The following is a 21,817-nucleotide window of genomic DNA, read 5'->3' as shown; positions in this document are numbered from 1 at the left end:
TATCGGGCCCTTATTTTGGTTCCAGCGCTCGATACAGGTCTTATATATAATTTAAGAAATTTCTGTAGAATTTGGTGAAAAACGGATGTCATGTGACGTGATTCAGACTTAAATTGCAAAATTTATGTTTAAAGAAGTTTTTAGAAAATTTCATTGATCTTGAGATTTAATTTGATGTTCATGAGGTTATTTAGATGATTTGATTACACGACTAAGTCCATATGATGTTTTTGAGTTAGTATGACATTTGGTTTGGAGCCCCGAGGGCTCAGGTGAGTTTCGAGTAGATTCCGGAATGCCTTAGGTCTAAAAACACAGTTGTTGCAGGTTCAGAGAAATTTGCAGGTATCTGAACCCGCTAGTGTGGTCCGCGTGAAATCGTGTGCGACTGCGAAAGGGCCAGTGCGGTCCGCGTGAGGTTCGTACGGTGCGCGGTGGAGACTGTGTGGTCGCAGTCCGTTTTGTGTGGGCCGCACAACTTTTCACTGGGCTGTGCGGCCGCGGCCGGTTTTGTGCAGTCCGCACAGGGCTCTGGACCGCAGCACTTCAGGAAGGCCTATGAGGCCGCGGTCCATTTTGTGGGGTTTGCATAGAGGGTCTGAGAGGGGTATAAATAGATGGGATTTTCAATCATTTTTCATTTTTCAAAACCCAAAAAAAATAAGAGGCGATTTTTCAAATAACATTTCTTCTCCAAATCAATTGTAAGTCATTTTTAACTAGATTTCTTCAATCATTAACATCTTTAAAATGATTTCAACTTCAAATCAATGATTTTCATGGGGAAAATTGGGTGTTTTGGGTAGAACCTAGGTTTTTCAAAATTGGGGATCTGGACCTCGATTTGAGGTCCGATTTCAAAACAAATCATATATTTGGGTTCGTGGGGGAATGCGTAATCGGGTTTTGGTTCAAACCTCGGGTTTTTACCATGTGGGCCCGGGGGCGATTTTTGACTTTTTGGGTAAAACTTTGGAAAACTCATTTCATGCATTGAGGTTGATTCATTTAGCATTTATTGATGTAATTAAGTAATTTGTGACTAGATACGAGCGAATTTGCGGTGGAATCAAGGGGAAAATCTATAATTGAAGCTTGAATTGTGTTCGAGGCATCGCGGTATGTGTTTGGTCTAACCTTAGCTTGAGGGATTGGAGTTGTGTCATATTTTCTATTTATTTCTTATTGAGTACGACGTATAGGCATGGTGACGAGTATCTATGCGTTAGTGTCAAGCATGACCGTGAGTCTTATCTTGTGATTTTCATGATCTCGTTGTGTTATTCATGCCTTGGTGAAGATTTCTATTTGTTGTGCAAAGTTGTGGAAAGAATTGTGACCTATGAACATTGAGGAGCGTTGGCTCCAGTTGTATAACTAATTATGAAAGAATAAGTGATAATCGAAACTCTAGAGCATTGGCTCGAGTTGTGAAGTGAATTGTGAAGTAAAAGTGAGAAAGAGAAGAGATCATTATGTTACCCCTTGCCGGGTTATTGTTGAGTTGAGGTTCCCTTGCATTGTGTTCTTAATGGATATTACGAATGTTTAGGTTGATGATTCTTCGTGTTAGGTGTTGTAACAAGATTGGTTATAGGTGGGTAGTTAGGTGTTGTAACAAGTTTAGTTATAGTTGAGGTAGTTAGATGTTGAAACTAGTTTAGTTATAGTTGAGATAGTTAGGTGTTGGAACAAGTTTGGTAATGGTTGTTTCTCCCTTGCCGGGACATATATACTTGTACTGTGGAGTTACCTTGCCGGGATAGTATAGTCTATTGTTGATCCCTTGCTGGGACGATTAATTATGATTATTGTGGACTGTATATTTGGAACGGGTTGCGCGCCGCAACATTATTAGATATTATATTGGATCGGGGTACACGCCGCAACAACTACATATGTGGATCGGGTTGCACGCCGCAACAGATATTATATTGGATCGGGTTGCACGCCGCAACAGCTATATATGTGGATCGGGTTGCACGCCGCAATAGATATTATATTGGATCGGGTTGAACGCTGCAACAGCTATACATATGTAGATAGGGTTGCACGCTGCAACAGATATTATATTGGATCGGGTTGCACGCCGCAACAGTTATATATGTGGATCGGGTTGCAGGCCGCAACAATGTTAAATGATAAGGGATCGGGTTGCGTGCCGCAATAGTATTGTTATTGTATTGATTGTAGACATCGAGTGTTTCTCCATACTTTATTAAGTTTCTGATAGAATTGATATCTTTCCCCGAAGCATGTTTCCCCCTCCCTTTAAAACTGTTATTACCTGTTTATATTTCTGCTGTATATTATATAACTGGACAGGTTTATCTGGAGTCTGGTCCTAGCTTCGTCACTACCTCGCCGGGGTTAGGCCAGACACTTACCAGCACATGGGGTTGGTTGTGCCGATACTACATTCTGCACTCTATGCAGATACCGGAGCCGCATTTGATCAGTAGCAGTAGCTCGGGAGCCAGCCTTCAGTCAACTGAGACACCGAGGTAGCCTTGCAGGCGTCCGCAGGCCCGACGTCTCCTCTATCTTATTATATATTCTGTTATCTCAAGTGTTCGAGACAAACAGTGTTAAATTTCTTTCAAATGGTTGTATTTAGTACTCTTAGTAGTCCGTGGATGTTGTGACACCAGGTTCCGGGTAGAGGCATGTATTTGCTTTCGAAACATTCTGGTTTTATGTTTATTTAAGACTTCCGCTTAAATCTCATATTCCGCTGTTATTTAACTGTTTATTTCCTTCTTTAATCTAATTGGTGAGAAGTTTTAAAATAAAGGAGTTAATGATTTCTAAGTTCATGGCTTTCCTAGCTTCTAAGAGTATGTGCCATCATGACTCCTGAGGGTGGGAAATCCAGCTCGTGACAATAAGCCACCCGGACGTTACCAAAAGTCTCATATGATGCCACAATGTGCCAATGGGCTACCAACTCGAATGCGATATAAAAGGAAAACAACCTTTGAAAAGGAAATCCAATTACCCCGCTCGCGAATCATACATATAACGTGGTCAACATAATTAAACAAACACCCCGCTCACGAATCATACATGCAACGCGGACACACGGCTAATATGATTTTTCCTCAGAAAGATAGGAAACAAAACACATAAAAACAGATATCAGAATTTGTACTCAACATCACACTGTTGTGGTGCGCAACCCGATCCAAACAACATACCCATGGCGGCGTGCCACCCGATCCACCCATAACATAAGGAGATATACACCGAGCTAGATTGCTCATTACAACAAAATACCGAATATCGGTCACAAACACACTAAGTACATAATACCATCCCTAGGGAGACATATAGCGCTACTAGCGACGAACTCATGCGCAACTGAGGTGCGATATACGATCTGAATCTCAAGAGCCATTCTGCTTATATAACATCATCACTACGCGAAACCTCAACACATAAGAAGTTCACCAAGCCGTCTCACAACTCACATGGCGCAATTTATCATTACATAAAATAGCTGGAGATGACATAACACCCCGACTACTCTTCCATAAGGAGCGCATTACTGAAATGAATACATCTGGCCTGATATAGAGCCCATATTCACATTTAAATCCATCCACAAACCTCAAGCTGATTCTGATCGCACGTAAATAAGCTAATAACCTTTCAAAGGTCCATAATAACTCCCTTTTTCTCATAACACACAAGAACAACCATCATAACCAGAGTAATCCTCCACAGTCCACAACCCAATAAATCGAGTGCCCTCCAGGCATCAATTCTCAATTTAACGACATCACCACAATCTTCATACTTGGTTTAACTCTTCAATCAATCAAGTCACTACATTCAACACTTATACAACCTTCCTGTGGGGCACGTTCCTACAACCTTCCGTGACAGATAACAGGTCTGTACATCCAAACTACCGGACACACTAACGCTAAAAAGCGATCAAGAATCCTTGACCAGGATGCAAAGCCTTTTTCACAAAACACCGATCTCAGGTGACGCTGAAGGTAATACCCACTTACTTTAAACATCGAAACGCCTTTCCTGCTCATCCGAGCTCGTGACACTCTTGTCAACACCGAACTACAACCTTGATCCTCACTTCAAATTCCACACCACTCACTGCACCTATCTGCCAATATACGATAGGACACAATTTTCGTCATAACTCCAAAACTACTAATAGATTGACACTTCATCATATAAAAAAAACCTTTTCACTAAACTCACTTCAAGAGAACCATAACAACACACAGGTTAATTCTCATAACCGTAGAATATGTAAATCTCTAAGTAGTGGCCTAAGCCACCATAGCCCTTCCGGGATCCGCCTACACATAACAGGCCATAACAGAAGAATAATTCTGAATAACATCAATTACGGCGGCTGACAAGCCTCACATGTCGTCACAAATCACTTGCATAACTTGATCACGTTGAAGGAACTGATCACTACCACCAATATGCGAATTCAACTATGGCTAGCCAATTTATTTTCGTCCAATTGATCCTTGATTGCCTTTGAAATAATACTAACACCATTCAACACATAGCTCACTCCATCCGTACTCATCCCGAGTGACCTTGAATCACGAGACCATGCTGTCTCAAATCCCACAAACTATTTCATACCTCCCTTGTGCGCACATTCGCATCCTCAACTGGTAGGCCCATTCTGATAATCTCTCTATGGTTCCGAAGTCTTTTCTCATTTTCCTCCCAAATGCTGCACTGCAAGTCAAAATATCATAGAAAATTCTGGGCCTCTTCTCATAAGCTGCTACAAAGCTTGATCCTTAACCGTACCTATAGGCTTGAAATCATTAGGTACCACACTTTACCCCTTTGAATCCACTAGGACTGTTGTTGAGAGTCACCCGCTCTGACTTGGACCCGAATATAATCTACTCCATGAATTTTCTAGCATATGAATACCCTCTCAACGAAGCACCCGACAGAATCACTTTCCTTGAAATCCGCATCTATACAAGGCATAAATCCTGAATCCTTCCCCAAGTGTGAACATGAGCCAGTAAGGCCAACCATAGCACACCTTTAACAATCCCTTTGCTCAAATTACCACTTATGTTCTTTTCCCGTAGCTGAAATAACCCATCAATGTAATAATAACCAGAAACCTCGCAAGTAGTTAACCATGCAACCCAATCATAGGTTGTGGGACTCTCCTATTTAGCTTGAAGCCACCATTACACGCCTCTGGAATTCACCAAGATTCTTTATCTCTTATTGACGTGACCTCGCACAATTAAACCGCCAGATTCCTTGAAATCCTTCCATTAGCACTTCATGAACACCCTGAATTTCCATCAATATTCACATATTCGACCTCTTACCGGAATGGCCAGTAAAATCCTCCGCAAAAGCTTCGTCAACCACGCAACCGCTAACCTGCTCACAGGGAATAACCCACATGTGGAAATCACTTTTCGATACCTTCCAACGCTACTGCATGGGGTACAATCAATACGACATCAATAACCCATCCTGAGTCTGAGCTCACTCTCTAGCTATACAAGTCCATTCACCCCTCGTGGACATCAATTAGATGTGCGAAAACACCATTTCAATTCAAAGTTATGTTGTATCCTTCTTCATTTCAAGCAGCTCCTTTCCGTTATATCAAATCTCCTGCCGCATAATAGCCCATGCTTCAAGTTAAATATTTAGGCCCCAATCACCCATCTCTAAAATTCCCAAATCATCCAAACTCTCCTTAAGGTGTGTGATCATCCAACCACCAAGCCCATATGCAACTCTACCACTCTCCCACTTTGCAGAACTCACTCCTTTAATCGACTACTCGACCTTTGCTTCTTATATTTGGCCTTCTAGAAATTTTAACCACAGCCTGACACTCCTCACATGTCCTTCCTCATCCTTTGCCGCTCAGTTATTGCCTTAAATAAAATCTATCTTCGTAACACTTGAACCCACAAATCGCTACTAACTTTAAACCTTTTCGAAGATCACATTTCTCGAGCCGTCAACATTAGAAACACCGATTCCATCCTGAACCACCGCACCCCGTGATATCTAACAGTTGTTTCTCCAATATTATTTTACTTTATCTTACACCAAAGGCGAATTGCAGAAGATCATAACACCGGGCAAACTTAACACATTCAATCACGGACGACGACACCACATTGCAGATGAAAATTCCATCACGCTTGAAATCACCAAGTCTTGTTACTCCATCACTCCAAATCTGGACATCCCTATGCCAATTTTTCCTCTGGCGGAAATGAAATATCAGATGTCTGAATCGTGCACTGAGTAGGCTTCATTTCAAATCATTCACTGCCCCAACACATAGGCAAGTATCCTGATATCAAGTCATTATTGTACGATAACCAATCGTGAGTATCATAGCAACCTGTGCATAGCCTCCAAGCTCTTAGAAGCACAACTACCGAGCCAAAACGATAGAAAAATCCTTTTGCAAGGCGACGACAATAGCCCAATCAACTATACCGGGAGAAACATCCTGCACCACGTCCGTAGTATCATTACAATTCCTCGATTCTCGATTTATAACAAGCAATTCGCGTCACGTAAGATTGAGTAGAAAAGAAACAAGGGCATAAGCCTCAAGGAATCAAATCGCACGATGAGGGATCAAGAAGGGATGTGCTCCTAACAACCCTGTAGCCTCTCAAAGATAAGTACAGATGTCTCCGTACCGATCCACAAGACTCTACTAGACTCGCTCATAACTCATGAGACCTAAGGGAACCTAGTTCTCTGATACCATATTGTCACGACCCAAAATCCACTAAGGGTCGTGATGGCACCGGACACTGCTGTCAGGCAAGCCAACCAAGATACTTAATTAAATTCTCGTTTTAATAATTTTGAAAACTATGATTTTCCTTCAATTTTACCCGTAAAAGATAATCATTTCAAATCAAATATGAATATTAAGAAGTTAATACAAGATACTCCATAATCATCCTAGAACATGGTATCACAAGTGCATGAGCATTTATTAGGGAATGGAATAAAATACAATAACTATCCGGAATACAAAGTGGACAGAAATGAAAAACATACAGTACAATACTCTAAAGGAGACTCTGCTGGCTACGGGTCGTCTCGATAAATGCAACTCACCTAAGTCTCCGTACCAACCATGCCGCTATGCCACTAAGCCACTAGCCACATATGAACATGTGCAACAAAAATGCACAGCAAGTGTAGTATGAGTACGAAAACAACGTGTACCCAATGAGTATCCCGTCTAATCTCGAAGAAGTACAGATGAGAGGTCGACTTCGACACTTATTAGTGGTCTAATAGTAATATTATTAATGTGATGAATCATGGATTTATTAAGAACAACAGTAAATTCAAATAAGTCACGAAACAAGTAAAAGTTCCTTTTATATTAAAAGTCTCCGAATTCATAATACATTAGTTAACAATTATCTCGAATCGGGGAGAGCAATTACAAATATCAATAAATCTCAAGGCAAGCAATACAAGCATGCGCAAATCATGCCGAGGTCGTACGGCCCGATCCAATATAAATGTAAAATATGTACTACCGAGGGTCGAACGACGCGAACCATAGATGTATCTATTACTCCTCTCGCGAATCATACATGCGACGCGGTCAAATTGAAATAAACAATCACCCTGCTCGCGAATCATACATGCGACGCAGGTACACATAGAAATACATGCTCAAACAACCAATTAAGAATTTATCGGGGAACATTTATCCAAATAAAAGCCAATTCTCTTTTAACGATTTAAGAAAATGAAGTTTAATCCTTTTAGAAATTCATTTACCAATTTAATAGGATTTAAGCAATTCAACTGTCAATAATATTGCAGATATTCCAAGTATAGCATGTTTTTGGGTCCTAGACTATCCGAACATTCACATATTAGTAGCTACGCACAGACTCTCGTCACCTCGTGCGTACATAGCCCCCACAAATAGGAGCACATAACCAATTATTTCACCTATGAGGATAATTCCCTCTTACAAGGTTAGAAAGGAGACTCACCTCACTCCGAAGATCCATAACTGGCATTCCACGCCCTTTCGAAGACCCGAATCGATGCACAATGCTCCAAAACTAGCCAATATTATGCAAATCCATTAATATAAGTTCAATTACTCATTACAATCCAATTTATAACAATTCCTAGCCCCGATTGAAAAGTTAACAAAGAAGAAACCAGTCCATGACTTGACATCGGTAGATGCCCTTGGGCCCACGTGCCCAGATTCCTAAATTTTTCAAAGCTAAAGTTTACACATGAACTCACGAACTCAAATATATGATTTTCTCCTAATTCCATGCCCAAACTCATGGTAAAAAAAATCCAAAATATAAATTTCTAGGTCTTCCACTAAAAACCCACAATTCTCACAAATTTTCATGCTCTAATCCATATATAATCCAAGTATTTAATTCAAAACTAGTAGAAGCCACTTACCTTGATATGGATGACAAAGACGGAGCTCCAAAATCGCCCAAAGATCGGATACCATGGAGAAAATGGGGTTGAAATGAGCTAAACCCCCGTTTTAAACAACCTTACTGATTCCAGCATTTTTGCACATGCGGTCACCTGACCGCTTCTGTGGTCCCGCAAGTGCGGGCTACCCTCCGCTTCTGCGGTCCTCTTCCTAGCCTCAGCTTCCGCATCTGCGCTCCTCTTTCCGCAGGTGCGGTCGCGCATTTGCGATAAATCGACCGTATCTGTCCCAAACTGGCCGGCCCATTTCCGCTTCTGTGACTCAATGGCCGCTTTTGCGGCTCCGCACCTGTGGCCCGAACCTCGCAGGTGCGGTTACACTAGAAGGCAGCTGATCTCTTCTTCTTTAAATTCCAAAAATTGATCCGTTAACCATCCGGAAATCACCCAAGGCCCTCGGGACCCCAACCAATCATACCAACCAGTCCCAAAACACATTACGGACTTGCTGAATGCCTCAAATCATATCAAACAATATTAAAATCATGAATCGATCCCCAATCGAGGCTTAAGGAACTTTAGAATGTCAAACTTCTACATTCGATGATGAAACCTATCAAATCACGTCCGATTGACCTCAAATTTTGCACACAAGTCATATTTGACATTACAGACTTACTCCAACTTCCGGAATTGGATTCCATCCCCAATATCAAAAAGTCCATTTCCATTCAAACTTCTCAAAAACCTTCAAATTTCTATCTTTAGTCAAATGACTCCAAAATGACCTATGAACCTCCGAATTCACTTCTGATCGCGCTCCAAATACTAGAATCACCATAGGGAGCTATTGCTAGACTCAGAATCTCAAACGGACAATGATAACCCTGAAATGCACTTCAATCCAAACTTATGAGATTCTTCCAAAAATGCTAACTTCCACAATAGGCGCCCAAATGTTCTCGGGTCTTCCAAAATCCAATCCGGATATACTCTCAAGTTCAAAATCATCATACGAACCTGCTGGAACCTTCGAATTCCGATTCCGAGGTCGTTTACTCAAAAATCCAAGCTTAGTTAATTTTTTCAACTTAAAGCTTCCGAAATGCGAATTCTCTTTCCAAATCAACTCTGAACTTTCCGGAATTCATTTCCGACCATGAACACCAGCCATAATACCTGAAGTGAAGCTGCTCATGGCCTCAAACTGCTGAACAACACGCTAGAGCTCAAAACGACCGGTTGGGTCGTTACAAATTTATTATAGTAAATAATATCAATATGGTAACTTCAAGCGCATGACAAAAATTATAACTAACTACGGAAGTTCTTTGGCTATCTTGATTGTCGCGGTTATATCAATCTATCATAGCAAATAATTGTAGCTAGTAGGCCAACGATGTTACTTGAATTTTAAAATAGTTTTTATATTCAATATTTATTTCAAATTATTATTGTGGCTAGCATGTTATAGTTGTAGTAACTTCAAACACGTGACAAAAGTTTATATTTAGCTACAACATTTTATTATATCATAATAACTTTGTAGCTATTAAGTTAGTTTTTGCCATAAATTTTCATAATTGAAGCAAAAATACCTATTTAGCTACAACACTTTGTCTCTAGTAATATTTTGTGGCTAAAAGATTAATATTGCTATAGTAATTTCAGACGTGTGGCAAAAACTCACAATTAGCTACAAAATATCGTTGTAACAATATATTTATAGCTATTAATCCAGTTATTGCTACATGCTTTTATTACTTGAGGCAAAAATATCTATTTAGCTATAACACTTTGTCAGAAGTAAGTTTTTGTGGCTATATAACTGCTATTGTTACAGTAACTTCAAATGCGTAGGAAAAAAAAATACTATTAGCTACGAAATTTTATTGTAGGAATAAATTTGTAGCTATTTGTGTAATTATTGCCACGACAGTTAGCAAATGTAGCAAAAATGATAAATTAGCTTTTCCAATTTTATTTTGTAGTTAAATATTTTTATGCAATTGTAAATAGATTTTTGTGGCTATTGTTATTTATTAGCCACGATTTTCATACATGTAGCTAAGAATTTGTAGCTATATATACATAATGTTGTAGTGTAGGTTTATTTAAGTAGTAGGGCTTTGAAGACCTTATTATACTAAAAAATATACGAAATACACAATAAAATACTAAAAATATACGAATTGCACAATCAAATACATGTATATAGATGAATTATTTCGAATTATATGGGTGTATACTACAAAAAAAAGGCTGGAAATACGTAAAAAAAATAAAAGAAAAGCTTTATGGGAAATAGAGTTTGAACCTTTGAGATCTTCCATGCATTGAGAAGACAAATATTAAATGGTGGAAGAGAATATTCAAAATTAACTGAAAGAGTATTATCGGTATAGAAATACGCCTGAACCCCTAATTAGGGCATAAAATTACCTAAATGAACTCATTTGGGTCAATCTGACCAAAAACGGTGTGGCCAAAAGGATTTTTCCCTTAATAAATTGCGAAACTATTGAACAATTGTAAATCCATTAACGTTCTTTTTGGTTCTCTTCTGGGAGTTCTACTACTCATTCTTCTTTATTATTCATCTTCAATGTGATTGGCTTGTTTATGTGCCTGTGTCATGAATTTTAACGAAATTGTGACTCTTTTAACCATCTAAATAAGCAATTATTTCTTTTATAAGTTTTGTAATTCTTATAGAGAATGGGATTCTTGTAGTGTTATTTAACATGTTCCAGACTGATGTTTTTAACTATTTTTCCTTGAGAGTATAGATCTGGTACATGAAAATTGAAAGAATGTATATTTGCTGCTTTTTTTTTTAGGTCTGATTGTTGAAAACACATATTTTCCTGTGTGTATTTTTTCCTTTATTTTTATTTCTAGCTTGAAGAATTTTTTTCTAAAATTAATTTATTTTGAAGTGGCTACTTCTGCTATATTGTATTTTATTTATTACATCATCTTTATATTTTCTAAAATAACAGAGAGCAGCAATATATGATTATTTAAAAACTAGTAAATTTATCCGCGCTTCCATTCGGTCATCAAAAGAGAATAAAAATAAGGGTAAATAGAAATAGGTGAAATTCTTCTAAAAGAGATGAAAATAATTTCTAAACTCATGGTCTTGAGATAACTCATGCGGGCAAACTTTTAAAGTTATTCTTAAGATTGACGAATATAATTCTTATTCTCGTTTTTGTCTTATAAATGATGTTAAATTTTATTTAGCAAAGTGAGTTTCAACAAAATTTGTTCTATATATACCTCTAGTCTCTAGAGCATGCAATGTATAATCAGGGAAGTAGTACTCTTTGATCATTTTTTTCTTTTGAATATTGTCTAGCATAATTAACTTATTCTTTTTTTGGGGTTTTATCATCTTATATTCAGAGCTAACTTACCTTATTAATTTGGCTTCATATGTCCCTTATCCTTTTAAGGGAGTAATCCCTATCAACAACCAAGAAATTTTTCACTGGAGACTAATATCCAGCGCAATTTTTGGTTATATATATATATATACATAATTTTGTATTTTATGATATTATATTAAATAAAAATAAAAATCAAAGAATGAACAATTCCTCTGCGCCTAAAAATAAGAAGTCAAATTGTATCTGAGATAATAAAGAAAATTTCATATTTGAAGTCGCTTACCCACGGTAAAATAGTATTTGATATAGCATGAGTCAAGTAGTTGTAATACCCTGGAAAGCAAAGCCTTAATCAATTATTAGTAGGTAAAGAAATATATTAAGATCAAAATAATTCCCCTCAAGTATCAACGTTTAGACTTACAAGAAACAATAAAAACATACTATGATGAAACAGAAAGATGAAGAATAAAAATTTAACGAAAACATGCATGAGTTAGCACCACAAAGGACTAACTTTGAAAAAATTATTTAAAAAAAATAAAAGATAGAGCCATTTAAGAAATTGAGAAAAGCAAAACAATAAAAATACACCATGATGAAATAGAAAGATTTTGTGTTCTGAGGCCTTGAAAATCTCATTTAGAGCCACCTCGATTTGCGTGCGCAGTCCGGCGCGTAGCCGAAAAGCTTAAAAATGAAATTTTATGAAAAATGATAAAAAAAATTGTTTATAAAATGAGCTAATTTGACTTCAGTCAACGTTTTGGGTAAACGAACCCAGATCCGTGATTTGACAGTCCCAAGGGTCCGTAGGAAAATATGGGACTTGGGCGTATGCCAAAATCGAATTCCGAGGTCCCAAGCCCGAGAAATAAATTTTTAAAGGAAATTATTTTCTGGAATTAGTTTAAAGAAATTTGAAATGAAATTTGATTAGAACATGATGGTATCGGGCCCGTATTTTGGTTCTGGCACCCGGTACAGGTCTTATATATGATTTAAGACATTTCTGTGGAATTTGGTGAAAAACGGATGTCATGTAACGTAATTCGGACTTAAATTGCAAAATTTATGTTTAAAGAAGTTTTGAGAAAATTTCATTGATCTCGAGATTTAATTTGATGTTCATGAGGTTATTTTGATGATTTGATTACACGAGTAAGTCCATATGATGTTTTTGAGTTAATATGACATTTGGTTTAGAGCCCCGAGGGCTCGGGTGAGTTTCGGGATGTTTTTACACTTAGGAAAAAGTTGCAAATTCATAGAAGTTGCAGGTCTCTGAAGCCAGGTCCGCGGTGGAAGCTTCGCGGCCGCGGTGGGGACTCCGCGACCGCGGTGGAATTTGTACGGTCCGCGGTGAGCAAGGCCAAGCCTTCGCTGCCGCGCTCAATTTCTTGTGGTCCGCAGTGGAGACCTGTGCAGCTGCGGTCCATTTCGTGCGGCCTGCACAGGGCACTGGACCGCAGTACCCCAGGAAGGCCTGTGCGGCCGCAGTCCATTTTGTGTGGTCCGCACAGGGGGTCTGAGAGGGGTATAAATAGACGGGATTTTCAGTTATTTTTATTTTTTCAAAACCCCAAAAACATAAGAGACGATTTTTCAAACAACTTTTCTTCTCCAAATCAATTGTAAGTTATTTTTAACTAGTTTTCTTCAATCATTAACATCATTTAATATGATTTCAACTTCAAATCAATTATTTTTAGGGTGGAATTGGGAATTTTGGGTAAAACCTAAGAATATTGCAATTTGGAATTTAGACATCAAATTGAGGTCGGATTCCAAACCAATTATATATCCGGGCTCGGGGGTAAATGGGTAATCGAATTTTGGTCCGAATTTCGGGATTGGACAAACCGGGCCCGGGGTTGATTTTTGACTTTTTGGGGAAATCTTTATAAAACCTATTTTCATGCATTAGAATTGATTCATTTAGCATTTATTAATATCGTTAAGCAAATTGTGGCTAGATACGAGCGAATTGGCGGTGGAATCAAGGGGTAAAGCTATAATGGAATCTTGAGTTGTATTCGTGACATCGAGGTAAGTGTTTGGCCTAACCTTAGCTTGAGGGATTAGGAGTTGTGTCCTATTTGCTATTTGCTTCTTGTCGAGTACGACGTATAGGCATGGTGACGAGTATCTATGCGTTGGTGTCAAACATGACCGTGAGTCTTATCTTGTGATTTTCATGATCTCGTTGTATTATTCATGCCTTGGTGAAGATTTCTATTTGTTCTGTAAAGTTGTGGGAAGAATTGTGACCTATGAACATTGAGGAGTGTTGGCTCCAGTTGTATAACGAATTTTGAAAGTATAAGTGATAATCGAAACTCTAGAGCATTGGCTCGAGTTATGCAGTGAATTGTGAAGTAAAAGTGAGAAAGAGAAGAGATCATTATGTTGCCCCCTTGCCGGGCTATTATTGAGTTGAGGTTCCCTTGCATTGTGTTCTTAATTGATATTACAGACGCTTAGGTTGATGATTCTTCGTGTTAGGTATTGTAACAAGTTTAGTTATAGCTGAGGTAGTTAGATGTTGAAACTAGTTGAGTTATAGTTGAGATAGTTAGATGTTGGAATAAGTTTGGTTATGGTTGTTTCTCCCTTGCCGGGACGTATATACTTGTACTGTTGAGTTTCCTTGCCGGGATAGTGTAGTCTATTGTTGATCCCTTGCCGGGACGGTTAATTATGATTATTATTGACTGTATATCTGGATCGGGTTGCACGCCGCAACAGTTATATATGTGGATCGGGTTGCAGGCCGCAACAATGTTAAATGATAAGGGATCGGGTTGCGCGCCGCCACAGTATTGTTATCGTATTGATTGTAGACATCGAGTGTTCTTTCATACTTTATTAAGTTTCTGATAGAATTGGTATGTTTCCCCGAAGCATGTTTCCCCCTCCCTTTTAAACTGTTATTACCTATTTATATTTCCGCTGTATATTATATAACTGCACAGGTTTATCTGGAGTCTGGTCCTAGCCTCATCACTACCTCATCGGGGTTAGGCCAGCCACTTATCAGCACATGGGGCCGATTGTGCTGATACTACACTCTGCACTCTGTGCAGATACCAGAGTAGCCTTTGGTCAGCAGTAGTAGCTCGGGAGCCAGCCTTCAGTCCGCCGAGACACCGAGGTAGCCTTGCAGGCGTCCGCAGGTCCGACGTCTCCTCTATTTTATTTATATTCGGTTATCTCATGTATTCGAGACAAACAGTGATATATTTCTTTCAAACGGTTGTATTTAATACTCTTAGTAGTCCGTGGATGTTGTGACACCAGGTTCTGGTTAGAGGCACATGATGGTCTTTGAGACATTTTCGTTTTCTATTTATTTAAGATTTCCGCTAAATTTCATATTCCGCTGTTATTTAACTGTTTATTCCCTTGTTAATATAATTGGTAAGAAGTTTTAAAATAAAGGAGTTAATGATTTATAAGTTCATGGCTTGCCTAGATTCTACGAGTATGCGCCATCACGACTCCCGAGGGTGGGAAATCTGAGTCGTGATAAGTTGGTATCAGAGCTCTAGGTTACATAGGTCTCACAATTCACAGACAAGCTCAGTAGAGTCTGAGCGATCGGTGCAGAGACGTCTGTATTTATCCCAGAGGCTACAGAGTTAGGAAAACTTCACATTTGTTCTTTCTCGTCGTGCGGTTTGGTTTCTCAATGCTAATTTAACTTCTACTCTGTTCTTTCGTAGATGGCGAGAACACGAGCTTCCTCATCTACCGCTCAACAGCTTGAGCCCCCAGCAGTAGCTCCCACGAGGGGCAGAGGGCAAGGCCGAGGCCGTGCTAGAGGCCGAGGTAGGGGTAGAGCTCAGCCCCAAGCAGCAGCCCCAGTAGCGGAGCCTTAGGTTGACTTTGATGACGAGGTTCCGGCCCTAGCAGCTCCGGTGGTCCCAGCTCAGGTCCTAGAGGGGTTTATTGCTACCCTAGTCCTTCAGGATGCTCTTGTCTGATTAGTGGGCCTCATGGAGAGTGTCACCCGAGCGGGCGTGCTTCCTGTAGCACCAGCCGTCTCTCAGGCTGGAGGAGGGGCCCAAACTCCTGCTACTCGCACTCCGGAACAGGTAGCTCCTCAGATTCAGACTCTAGCGGTTCAGCCAGTTGGAGCATTTCAGTCGGGTGTGGTAGCTCAAACCGGTGATGGAGCGGCTATGTCTGCCAATGCTTTGTAGAGGCTGGATAGGTTCACCAAGCTCTTCACTTTCACTTTCAGCGGTGCATCTACTGAGGATCCCCAGGATTATCTAGACAGCTACCACGAGGTTCTCAGGAACATTGGTATTGTTGAGACCAATGGGGTTGATTTTGTTACATTTTGCTTGTCTGGATCTGCCAAGACTTGGTGGAAGGATTATTGCTTAGCTAGACCAGCCGGATCGCCAGCCTTGATTTGGGAGCAGTTCACACAGCTATTTCTGATGAAGTTTCTCCCCATTACTTAGCGAGAGGCTTATCGGAGGCAGTTCGAGTGCCTCCATCAAGGTTCCATGACGGCTACCCAGTATGAGACCAGGTTCATTGAGTTAGCTCGCCATGCTCTTGTCATACTTCCTACCGAGAGAGAGGGTGAGGAGGGTTTATTGATGGTCTTATTCGGCCGATTCGCCTTCAGATGGCTAGGAAGGCTGGGAGTGAGATCACTTTTCAGGAGGCGGCCAATGTGGCCCGTAGAGTGGAGATGATCCTGTCGCAGGGAGCTGGTCATGGGTCGGATAAGAGGCCCCGTCATTCAGGTAGATTCAGTGGCACCTCGTCTGGAGGTAGAGATTCACATGGTAGAGGCCATCCTCCTAGGCCCTTTCAGTCAGCTCTTCAGGTCTCTCATGGCGCTTCAGGTAGCCGTGGTCCGCAGATGCAGTATTCTGATCAGCAGTCCTATAGTGCACCACCAGCTCCTATCAGTGCACCGCCGCTCCAGAGTTTTTGGGGTGGTCATTCGGGTCTCCTGAGCCAGTCTTAGTTTCCTAAGCCATAACACTCAGGTAGACATTTTGAGTGTGGTGAGTATGGTCACATCAGGAGGACTTGTCCGAGGTTGGTGGGTACTCAGTCGCAGCAGCAGGGTCCCTGTGCTATGGTCCAGGCACCAGGTGTTCCACAGACCACCCAGCCAGCTAGAGGTAAGGGTTATCACCTTACCATGCTATCTTGGACTTGTTTAACCAAAAAATGGAATTTTAGTCAAAGCTAGAATTTAGAAGAATACGGGTTACCGATAATCGAAAGAATATGTAAAAGAGAGTAATTTGGGTAGCAAGAATATAATCAGGAGAAAAACAGAAAAACCAAAGTTTATTCCAATAGTGTTTCGTGTCCTTACAATTGATAAGATATCTCCCTTTTATAGATATCTTGGAGATATGCGTTTTGCCCAAATCATAATAAGGCTATTATGAATAATTAAAGACACTGAATGCTACGTTACATAATCATTATTTAGACTCATGTAGATTTGTTGCTTTTAGACATGGTCGATTTCGATGTTATATTGGGGATGGACTGGTTATCACCTTAGTACGCTATCTTGGACTGTCATGACAAGACTGTGACATTAGCTTTACCGGGTATGCCTCGTTTAGAGTGGAGAGGGACTCCTCGTCATTCTACCCATAGTGTTATCTCTTATGTGAAGGCTCGACGCATGGTAGAGAAGGGGTGTTTGGCCTATTTGGCATATGTTCGTGATTCTAGTGCGGAGGTTCCCTCTATTGATTCTGTGCCCATTGTTCGTGAGTTTCCTGAGGTATTCCTTTCAGACTTGCCGGGTATGCCACCCGATAGGGATATTGATTTTTGCATTGAATTTGCTCAGGGCACTCAGCCCATTTCTATCCTGCCGTATCTTATGGCCCCGCTTGAGTTGAAAGAGTTGAAGGAACAGTTGCAAGACTTGCTTGAGAAGGGTTTCATTAAACCCATCGTTTCTCCGTGGGGTGCGCATGTGTTGTTTGTCAAGAAAAAGGACGGATCGATGAGGATGTGTATTGATTAGCGGCAGTTGAACAAGGTTACGATCAAGAATAAGTATCTATTGTCGAGGATTGATGATTTGTTTGATCAGCTCCAGGGTGCGAAGGTATTTTCAAAGATTGACTTGAGATCTGGCTACCATCAGTTGAGGATTAGGGCATCCAATGTCCCTAAGACAGCTTTCCGCACTCGGTACGGGCATTATGAGTTCCTGGTCATGTCATTTGGGTTGACCAATGCCCCAACAGCTTTTATGGATTTGATGAACCGGGTGTTCAGACCTTATTTGGATTCGTTCCTGATAGTCTTCATTGATGATATTTTGATATATTCCCGCAGCTGGGAGGAGCACGAGCAACATCTTAGAGTGGTTCTTCAGACTCTGAGGGATAGTCAGCTATATGCTAAGTTCTCGAAGTGTGAGTTTTGGCTGAGTTCAGTTGCATTCCTATGTCATGTTGTATCAGTAGAGGGTATTGAGGTGGATCCGAAGAAGATTGAGGCAGTCAAGAACTGGCCTAGAACAGCATCAACAATAGAGATTCGGAGTTTCTTGGGATTGGCAGGTTACTATCACCGGTTCGTGGAGGGGTTTTCATCTATCACAGCCCCGATGACCAGGTTAACCCAGAAGGGTGCCCAGTTCAGATGGTCGGACGAGTGTGAGGCGAGCTTTCAGAAGCTCAAGACAGCTCTGACTACGGCACCAGTGTTGGTTTTGCCCATAGGTTCAAGGCCTTGTACAATTTATTGTGATGCTTCTCGTATTGGGCTTGGTGCAGTGTTGATGCAGTATGTCAAGGTCATTGCCTATGCTTCGCAATAGTTGAAGATTCATGAGAAGAACTATCCAGTTCATGATTTAGAGTTGGCGGCCATAGTTCATGCATTGAAGATTTGGAGGCATTATTTGTATGGCGTGGCATGTGAGGTGTTCATGGATCACAAGAATCTTTAGTATTTATTCAAGCAAAAAGAGCTGAATCTGAGGCAGAGGAGGTGGTTGGAGTTGTTTAAGGATTATGATATCACTATCTTATATCACCCGGGAAAGGCCAATGTGGTGGCCGATGCGTTGAGTAAGAAGTCAGTCAGTTTGGGCAGTCTTGCTTATATTCTGGTCGGTGAGAGACCGCTTGCTTTGGACGTGTAGGCTTTGGCCAATAAGTTTGTGAGGTTGGATTTTTCTGAGCCTAGTCGTGTATTGGCTTGCACGGTTGCTCGTTCTTCTTTATTGGAGCGTGTCCGTGATTGGCAGTATGATGATCCCCATTTGTGTGTCCTTAGAGACACGGTGCAGCGCGGAGGTTCCAAGCAGGTTACCTTAGATGATGATGGAGTTTTGAGATTGCAGGGTCGAGTTTGTGTGCCCAATGTGCATGAGCTCCGAGAGTTGATTTTAGAAGAGGCCCATAGCTCCCGGTACTCTATTCATCTCGGTGTCGCGAAGATGTATCAGGGTTTGTGGCAACATTATTTGTGGCGGAGAATGAAGAAGGATATCGTTGCATATGTAGCTCGGTGTTTGAATTGTCAGCAGATTAAGTACGAGCGTCAAAGGCCTGGTGGTTTATTTTAGAGGATTGAGCTTCCTGAGTGGAAGTGGGAGTGGATCACTATGGATTTCATTGTTGGACTCCCGCAGACTCGGAGGAAGTTTGACGCAGTATGGGTCATTGTTGATAGGCTGACCAAGCTAGCACATTTTATTCCTGTGGTAGTCTACTATTCATCCGAGAGGTTAGCTAAGATCTATATCCGGGAGATTGTTCGTCTTCATGGTGTGCCTATATCTATCATTTCAGACCGAGGTACGCAGTTTACCTCGCATTTATGAAGAGCAGTTCAGTGAGAGTTGGGCACCTAGGTTGAGTTGAGTACAACATTTCATCCTCAAACAGACGGGCAGTCCGAGCGGACTATTCAGATTTTGGAGGATATGCTCCGAGCTTCTGTCATCGATTTTGGATGTTCGTGGGATCAATTCTTGCCTTTAGTAGAGTTTGCCTACAACAACAGCTACCAGTCGAGTATCCAGATTGCTCATTATGAGGCTTTATATGGTAGGTGGTGTCGATCTCCGGTTGGATGGTTTGAGCTAGGGGAGGCTTAGTTGTTAGGTACGGATCTGGTTCAGGAGGCCTTGGATAAGGTCAGGATTATTCAAGATAGGCTTCGTACAGCTCAGTCCAGGCAAAAGAGTTATGCAAACCGCAAGATTCGAGATGTGTCTTTTATGGTCGGTGAGCGGGTATTGCTCTGAGTGTCGCCTATGAAGGGAGTGATGAGATTTGGGAAGAAGGGCAAGCTTAGCCCTAGGTTCATTGGTCCATTTGAGATTCTTGATCGAGTGGGAGAGGTGGCATATAGACTTGCATTGGCACCGAGCTTATCAGTCATGCATCCAGTGTTTCATGTGTCCATGCTCCGAAAATATCACGGTGATCCATCCCACGTGTTAGATTTCAGCACTGTCCAGTTGGACAATGACTTGTCTTATGAGGAAGAGTCGGTAGCCATTCTAGATCGGTAGGTTCGTTAGTTGAGGTCGAAGAAATTTCCTTTTGTTAGTGTTCAGTAGAGAGGTCAACCTCCTGAGGCATCGACCTGGGAGTCCGAGGCCGATATGCGGAGCCGTTATCCCCATCTTTACCTCGACTCAGGTACTTCTTTCGTCTGTCCGTTCGAGGCCTTGTAAGTTGTTTTTAACTAGTTTTATTCAATCATTAACATCTTTTAACATGATTTCAACTTCAAATCAATTATTTTCAGGGTGGAATTGTGAATTTTGGGTAAAACCTAAGAATATTGCAATTTGGGGATTTAGACCTCAAATTGAGGTCGGATTCTAAAACCAATTATATATCCGGGCTCGAGGGTAAATGGGTAATCGAGTTTTGGCCCGAATTTCAGGATTGGACCAAGCAGGCCCGAGATCGATTTTTGACTTTTTGGGAAAATCTTTATAAAACCTATTTTCATGCATTAGAATTGATTCATTTAGCATTTATTAATATCGTTAAGCATATTGTGGCTAGATACGAGCGAATTGGCGGTGAAATCAAGGGGTAAAGCTATAATTGAACCTTGAGTTGTGTTCGTGGCATTGAGGTAAGTGTTTGGTCTAACCTTAGCTTGAGGGATTATGAGTTGTGTCCTATTTGCTATTTGCTTCTTGTCGAGTACGACGTATAGGCATGGTGACGAGTATCTATGCATTGGTGTCAAACATGACCGTGAGTCTTATCTTGTGATTTTCATGATCTCGTTGTATTATTCATGCCTTGATGAAGCTTTCTATTTGTTGTGTAAAGTTGTGGAAAGAATTGTGACCTATGAACATTAAGGAGCGTTGGATCCAGTTGTATAACGAATTGTGAAAGTATAAGTGATAATCGAAACTCTAGAGCATTGGTTCGAGTTGTGCAGTGAATTGTGAAGTAAAAGTGAGAAAGAGGAGAGATCATTATGTTGCCCCCTTGCCGGGCTATTGTTGAGTTGAGGTTCCCTTGCATTGTGTTCTTAATTGATATTACGGACGCTTAGGTTGATGATTCTTCGTGTTAGGTGTTGTAACAAGTTTAGTTATAGCTGAGGTAGTTAGATGTTGAAACTAGTTGAGTTATAGTTGAGATAGTTAGATGTTGGAACAAGTTTGGTTATGGTTGTTTCTCCCTTGCCGGGATAGTGTAGTCTATTGTTGATCCCTTGCCGGGATGGTTAATTATGATTATTGTTGACTGTATATCTTGATCGGGTTGCACGCCGCAATAGTTATATATATGGATTGGGTTGCACATCGCAACAGTTATATATGTGGATCGGGTTGCACGACGCAACAGTTATATATGTGGATCGGGTTGCACGCCGCAACAATGTTAAATGATAAGGGATCGGGTTGCGCACCGCAACAGTATTGTTATCGTATTGATTGTAGACATCGAGTGTTCTTTCATACTTTATTAAGT

This window comes from Nicotiana tabacum, chromosome 6 (genome assembly GCF_000715075.1).
Source record: "Nicotiana tabacum cultivar K326 chromosome 6, ASM71507v2, whole genome shotgun sequence".
Classification (NCBI taxonomy): domain Eukaryota; kingdom Viridiplantae; phylum Streptophyta; class Magnoliopsida; order Solanales; family Solanaceae; genus Nicotiana; species Nicotiana tabacum.
Note: the sequence above shows the minus strand (reverse complement) of the source record.